This window comes from Lygodium microphyllum, chromosome 6 (genome assembly GCF_053477565.2).
Source record: "Lygodium microphyllum isolate KBCC chromosome 6, Lygodium_microphyllum_v1.1.10, whole genome shotgun sequence".
NCBI lineage: Eukaryota > Viridiplantae > Streptophyta > Polypodiopsida > Schizaeales > Lygodiaceae > Lygodium > Lygodium microphyllum.
The window spans coordinates 94,012,721-94,019,205 of NC_141140.1; positions in this window are offsets into that span (position 1 = coordinate 94,012,721).

Here is a 6,485-nt window from a genome sequence, read left to right on the forward strand (position 1 = left end):
GCAGTCCCGTGGCTGGATACACTACGCAATCCATCGACCAGAGCATCACATGATGCTGTTCAGGTATCCCTTGAATTATCAGCAAAACCAGCAGCAAGCACAAGGGCAGGAGGATGAATTGTTCTCATGGTTGCAACACTCCTTGGATGAAAATCTTGACAAGTCTTGTGCAGATGTTCTGATTGATCCATCCAGTCCAAACTTACCAGTTAAAACTTTTGAACTTGTGCATCATACGGTTCAACATGATGATCCTATGTACTCCATGAATTTAGAACTTTCCACTTGGCCTGGTAGGCCTTGCTGATGGCTTTGCTACTCTGCAACATCTCTCACTCTCTTATTCCCTTCCAGTATAACTGATGCTTTACTCCAGAGCATTCGGAAATTGGAAGGCCTGCAGTCAATTATGCTTGATGGCTGTGATGTTGGTGCAGCTGACTTGTCATTGCTTGGAGGAGGTTGCAAAGCATTGAAAGAATTGAGCCTAAGCAAATGCAAAGGTGTCACAGATACTGGCTTATCTGCTGGCCTTGCTGACTGCCAAGTGCTTCGGAAACTTGATCTTACTTGCTGTCAGGAGCTGACAGATTCTGCACAACCATCATCAACAACAGTAAGGAGCCAGCTTTTATTATTCCTTCTCCTCCCTTGAAATGCTTGCAGATCTGAAGCTCTCTATTCCTGCCACTAGTAAATCACTCAGGCATGAAATGCTTGCAGATCTGAAGCTGTTTGTTCCTGCCACTAGTCAAATCACTTAGGCATGGCAGTCTGCCTCCTCTTCCTCTACCACTGAGAAGATGCAAAACTCCACCTGGCTTTCCTCCCTTTTGCCTCCTGCTTCCTCTTCTTCCAATAATCCTTAGCAGATTGCATATTCTTCCCTCTCCCCTTTTTCACCGTGGGATTCTCACAACAGCGGTAGTATCACCAAGCAAGACAAACCTTGTTCCTGCATCAGCAGCTTCAAAGTTGGTCATTGCCATGCCTGTGAATGAGGAAGAAGGTCCCGAGGTGGATGCCTTCTCTAATCAGTATAATGCAGTGGTGGAGACCTCTGAGAAGATCCAACAACCTTGCAAGTCGGATGCCTCATCTGAGCAAGAGAAATCTGATAACAGTGTGCAAAAATCTTCAAAAGAAAGCAAGTCAAGGGGTCAATCCAATGTGTCTGCTATGGGCACAGAGAGAAGCATTGAAGTCGTGCATTGAGTACACAAAATTTAATAAGATGGGCATTCCTGATGTTCCTGTCTCTCCTGGAAGTATGCAGGCACAATATCCAGCAAACACAAATGTTCTCTATGTAGATCTTTCATCAGTGGAGTAGGTGGCTTCTACTCGCAACGCAACACTTTTAGCAGCTTGCCTCACAATGTATGCCCCACTGCGATCTACTTTCGTGGGATCTTTGCCAGAGAAAGCCCCACCTCCATGGGCTCCCCAACCACCATAAGTATCAATGATAATCTTCCTTCCAGGACATTGTCGCTGCAACTGGGGCATACAAAGCTTTTCTTTCATCTGGTCTCTAATTCAGTGCAGACTGGCTCCTAAGCTTTGCTCTTGGTTATGGCAAGCTTATATTGATCACATTGGAGGACATTGTCATATTCTGCTTTGGAGTTCTCATGAAGAAGGGTTGTCACAGAATCTCCCGTTGCTTTTCGCTATACAGGGCAAAGAAAGAACCATCAGTGATAAACTGATAGGTGAGAAGGCAACTCATTGAAGAAAATTGCTATTGGAGCTTGCTCGATCTCAAAATTCCTTGAGATCTTGTGGACATTGGAGCAGATAGCTTAGTGTATACTGTCTCCACCTCTTCAAGCAAGGATGACATCACGCAGGTCTGCCTCGAACGAGGTGGGCAGGCTTTGCAGTTTCTTGGTGAGAAGCTGTTCAACCTTCCATCAACTGTTGAAAAGATCGGTCGGCTTGTCAATCTGCCATCGCCCCCCACCCAAGTGCCCAAAGTAAAGCCTTTTCCTAAATCTAGACCACCAACTAAGTGGGAGATTTTTGCTCAAAATAAAGGCATAAACAAAAGAAAGTGTAGTAATCTTGAGTTTGATGAGCAATCAAATGAATGGAGGCCTCGTTATGGCTACAAGCGAGTACGTGATGAGCAAGATATTCCTTTTATTGAAGCAAAGTCATTAGATGATCCAGGTACAGATCCATTCATGCAAAGACGTGTTGAAAAGAAATAGCATATTGCAAAGTAGGAAAGAAGCCCTGTGCTCCCTTCAGCAAGATGAAGATCAGTTTAGCAAGGGAGATAAAGCTCTGAATACTGCTATATGTGATGCTTGGTCTGAAGCTTAGCAAGCAGGGAAATGTCCCATGCTATCCATTATAGCAGAGAGATGAAGATCGTGACAAGAGATGAAGTAGAGATCTTGGTTGCACCATGAAAGCTTGAAGAGAAGCTTGAAAGTTGAAGAAGAAGAGGACTCACTTTTGGAGAGTATCCCCATTTAGACCTCTGTCAAGTTTTGTATTGACCTCCTTCACCCAAAACCCCTAAAATTTTCCCTCAAAGTTGAAAACAAGCTATCATTTTTGGTTTCCTTGCCTCCAGATTTAACTGAGCCTCCTGCCATAGCTTGTGTAGAGTCCAATAAAGCTGGCATGTCTAGTACTTCTTGACTACTGTGGTTCTTCAATGCTGTACCTGTGCACAGTAAGGTTTCCGGAAACTGGCAAGAAACTAAATGTAAAGAAGGAGAGAGAAAGGAAGGATCTAAAAACTAGGCTATGATACCACTTGTCAGAGAGAGAACTAGGGAGAGAGAAAGAGGAGAGAGAAGACTGCAGAAGAGAGAGAAAGACTACAGGAAGAGAGAGAAGAAGAGTGATGAGGAGAGAGAAATACTAGATTTAGAGAGAGAAAGACAGGAAAGAAGGGGAAGCCATAGAAGCTGTGAGCAAGAAGGGAGAGAAAGTCTGTAATTGTATTATTGTGTCAAAAAGATGTGTAAAATTACATGTCCTCTCCTTTTATACCGATGTCAGTGTGACATGGCATAATATCAATATTATTTACACTAATTCCTTATTCTCAGCTTCTTACAAATTCAGATGCTGAGTTTCGTAATTTGGACTATTTTCATTTTCATCCTCTTTTGGGGTTTGGGGCTATAGATGCTATGGTTTCATGTATTGTTCACTGATTTGTAGGACATTGATGAGACATCAGGGTTACAAATTAGCATTGGCCCTCAAGAATTTCTCTTCTTCATCATCACTTAAAGCCTCAACCATATTGAATGTTTTAGTTATAGCTAGTCGGCAATCTAGGGGAGGTAGGACAACATTTCTCAAGGAGATGTTACTTTGTGCTAATTTGTGCAGATAGTGAGTTTTCCCTTATCCTAGTTATGAACGGCTCTTGCTTTACTATAGCCAAGGTCTTTTCAATAGCATGCGGTAGCTTTTGCTAGCATGCTCCATATTCAAGAGAACTAGGAAAATAAAAAATTGAATTGTGGTAATTTTTAGAAATACAGAGCAGATGATACCCATAGGTCTTACCCATTCTAATTGGCCATCCTTACTACTACGAAGGGGGTTGATCCCAGTCCATCAATCCCCATTGCCATGCAAGATATTCTGGTCCTTACACCGAACATGCTACTCCAGAATGGTTGGATCAGAGAGGGGGCCTACTAGGACAGGTTGTTGCTAGATCTTTCTTGCCATTTCTTTTAGAGCATGGGCCATCATGGCACCACTACTTCTAGTTTTGGAAATATTGGGTGCTTCAGTTGAATCATTTTTAAGAGGTGATCCTTAAAAGCGGAGATAAGATTTAAGAGATCACCTAGTGGTGTAGTAATATTGATAGGTCCCCATATAGTTGATCCTTTGGATAGATCCAAAATAGTCGAAGTGCTTGGCTTGCTCCATTTTGCTACTATTACAAGCTTAGCATCACTCAATGGATTTCTACTTCCACTGACATGAGTATCCTAGGTTCTAGTGTGTCTTTGTTTGAGATGATCTTCTGCATTCTTATTCTAAGCCATTCCAGTGATGTCATTCAAAAGTTGGTGTTTTAGCTTGCCAAGATTGGCTTCGTCATTGCACTTGTCGTTCATCGTGCCACCTGGTGGTGGACCCTCTCTTGCTTGTCCCAAGGAGTACCTGTGGGTTGCAACACAACATCCTTATAGGTTTTTTCTGACTGGATAATCACATGCACCTCTACTTCTAGCAATTCTTTGAATTCTACTATGTTGGTGCTCGAAATATGTCCCACGGCTTGTGCTTGTCTCTTCCAGGCATCATAGGCTTGGGCATCCGAACATTCGAATCACTAGTATCCTTTCTACATACAAAAGAAGTAATGTTTAGAAAAGGGTTGGAAGTTTCCATGACCTCTGCCATCTCTATCACACCCATGATGGCTATTGCTAGGTTGACAATGGGGTTAAAAATCGGATTGGTCTAAAGAGTTGTCCATTGACTGAAAGTGTTTGCTTGGGTACCTTGCCATCCGTGGGACATGCCATCTAGTCACGCTGAGAGTGGATTTTAGAGGCAAATTTTGAAGCCAAAAAGAGCTCGGGAGACTGTAAAAGACCAAATTTTCATGCGAAATGAAATAGTTACACATTGATGAGCTGCAATTTTTCTAGATGGAGTTCGATGCTAAGAAGCCAATGCAAGTCTTGGTTTGTCAATCAAAGTCTATTTGACCCCCCATTTAATCCTTGCAACGACAAGGTTTCACGTTATGAAGCACCTATATGATCTGGGAGCCAAAAAGTGCATGAGGATGGCCAACCTTATATATTTGGACGTCATAAAGCTAGCCATCTAGATAGATCTCAATTCTAAGCACGTTTGCCCTTTCAAAATTAAAAAAAAACACTTGGTAGGAAGTGTGAAAGCAAAAACTTGAATCGGTTTTTTTCAAAACAAAGCTTAAAGCTTGTTTAAGCTTTGTAGATCTCAAGAGTCACATTTCTCAAGACGTGGGGGGAGGGGGAGGGGAGGAGCACTGTTTTTTTCAAAGCCCCCAAATTCCTCATTTTTAATTATTTTCTGATCAGCAATCATTAGAGGATTGCTCTTGGCTATGGGATGCTCCATTTTCTCGCACGTAATCACCGCACAGATCATCAATTTTGATGCATTAAACAAAGAGATTTGATTTCAGTCATTATCTCTCATCTCTCATCTTGTGGACTATTCTTATGGATCAATGTAAAAGAGAGGGGGATGGGTTGATATGGATGTTTTTGGTCAAACTATGAAGTGAGACTAGAAAGAGACATGAATTGGAGTTCGATGGATTGTCAGTGGCGGCTGTGGAAGAGCATCAACAGGCCTCCACCGTAAAAAAACGCACATCATAATGAGTTGTTTTACGAGAGAAATGTAGATTTTATTGTTTTATGATGAATTCTTATTTGAAATGGTTAGTAGTGATTGGATTTGATTACCAATCCTCTGTTTGATCAGTCATGTTGATAGAATCATGAAAAAATCAGCCGTATAATAATTTTATGCAAACATGCGAAACTCAAGACAAGGCAGTTTAAGGAGAAATATGCAGTTTTTGGGTTTTTGGTGTGCATTTTCCATTCCCATGGAATGAAATATGCTAAGAAAATAATTTTCTATAAGAGCAATCAATCTATACTAGAAAATTAGTAATTATTTGCAATTTTCTATGAACAAATAGGAAAAAATAAAGAAAAATTGAGAAAAAATTAGATTTGTTGCATCATAAAAATAAGAAAAATTAAGATTAATGTGTGTGGATGTATAATGGAGCTGAAGCATGATGTTTAGCCTTAGCTCAACCATATATTTGTGTTAGAGTGAGTTTTTATCACTTTCAATAAAGAAAAATATATAAAAAACCATGCCTAATACCTATCAATGCATGCAAAATTTTAAACAGTAGGGAGTAGGGGGATTGTTGAGTGTTAAAGTACGTTAAATGATGATGTTTCGTGGTGCATATCATATAGATATTTTGTGGTTGTTAATTTAAAGGGACTAGTAGCACGTGGAAACTCGGTGCTAGCCCTAAGCAACGAAGTACTATTACATAGAAAAGAAAATCATGAAAAGAATTGTCTTCGCACTTTTACATTACTGATTTCCAATGATTGTTTGTTTGAGCACAATGATCATATTCACACTTGCATTGATACACTACATGGTATGGAATCCTAGATGCATAGCATATGTTTATATGAGTGATGACCCAATGCTAAGATTGTAAGGTATCCCAAGCTGTAAGTTCTGACCGTCAAGCCGAACTTCAGAAGAGCAAGAAACAGTTGAAAGGGCTAGACCGCGGGCCAAAATCATTAGAAGATATTCTTCGCAAAGGAGTGGTCCAATATCCTTACAAGAGCAAGGTCTTAGTAACCCTAGCTCAACGCATAGTCTGTTAGGAGGAGGAAGTCCTATTACTTCCCCCCTTCCAATTAGTCCATCCACTTCGAGTGGAGTAATAG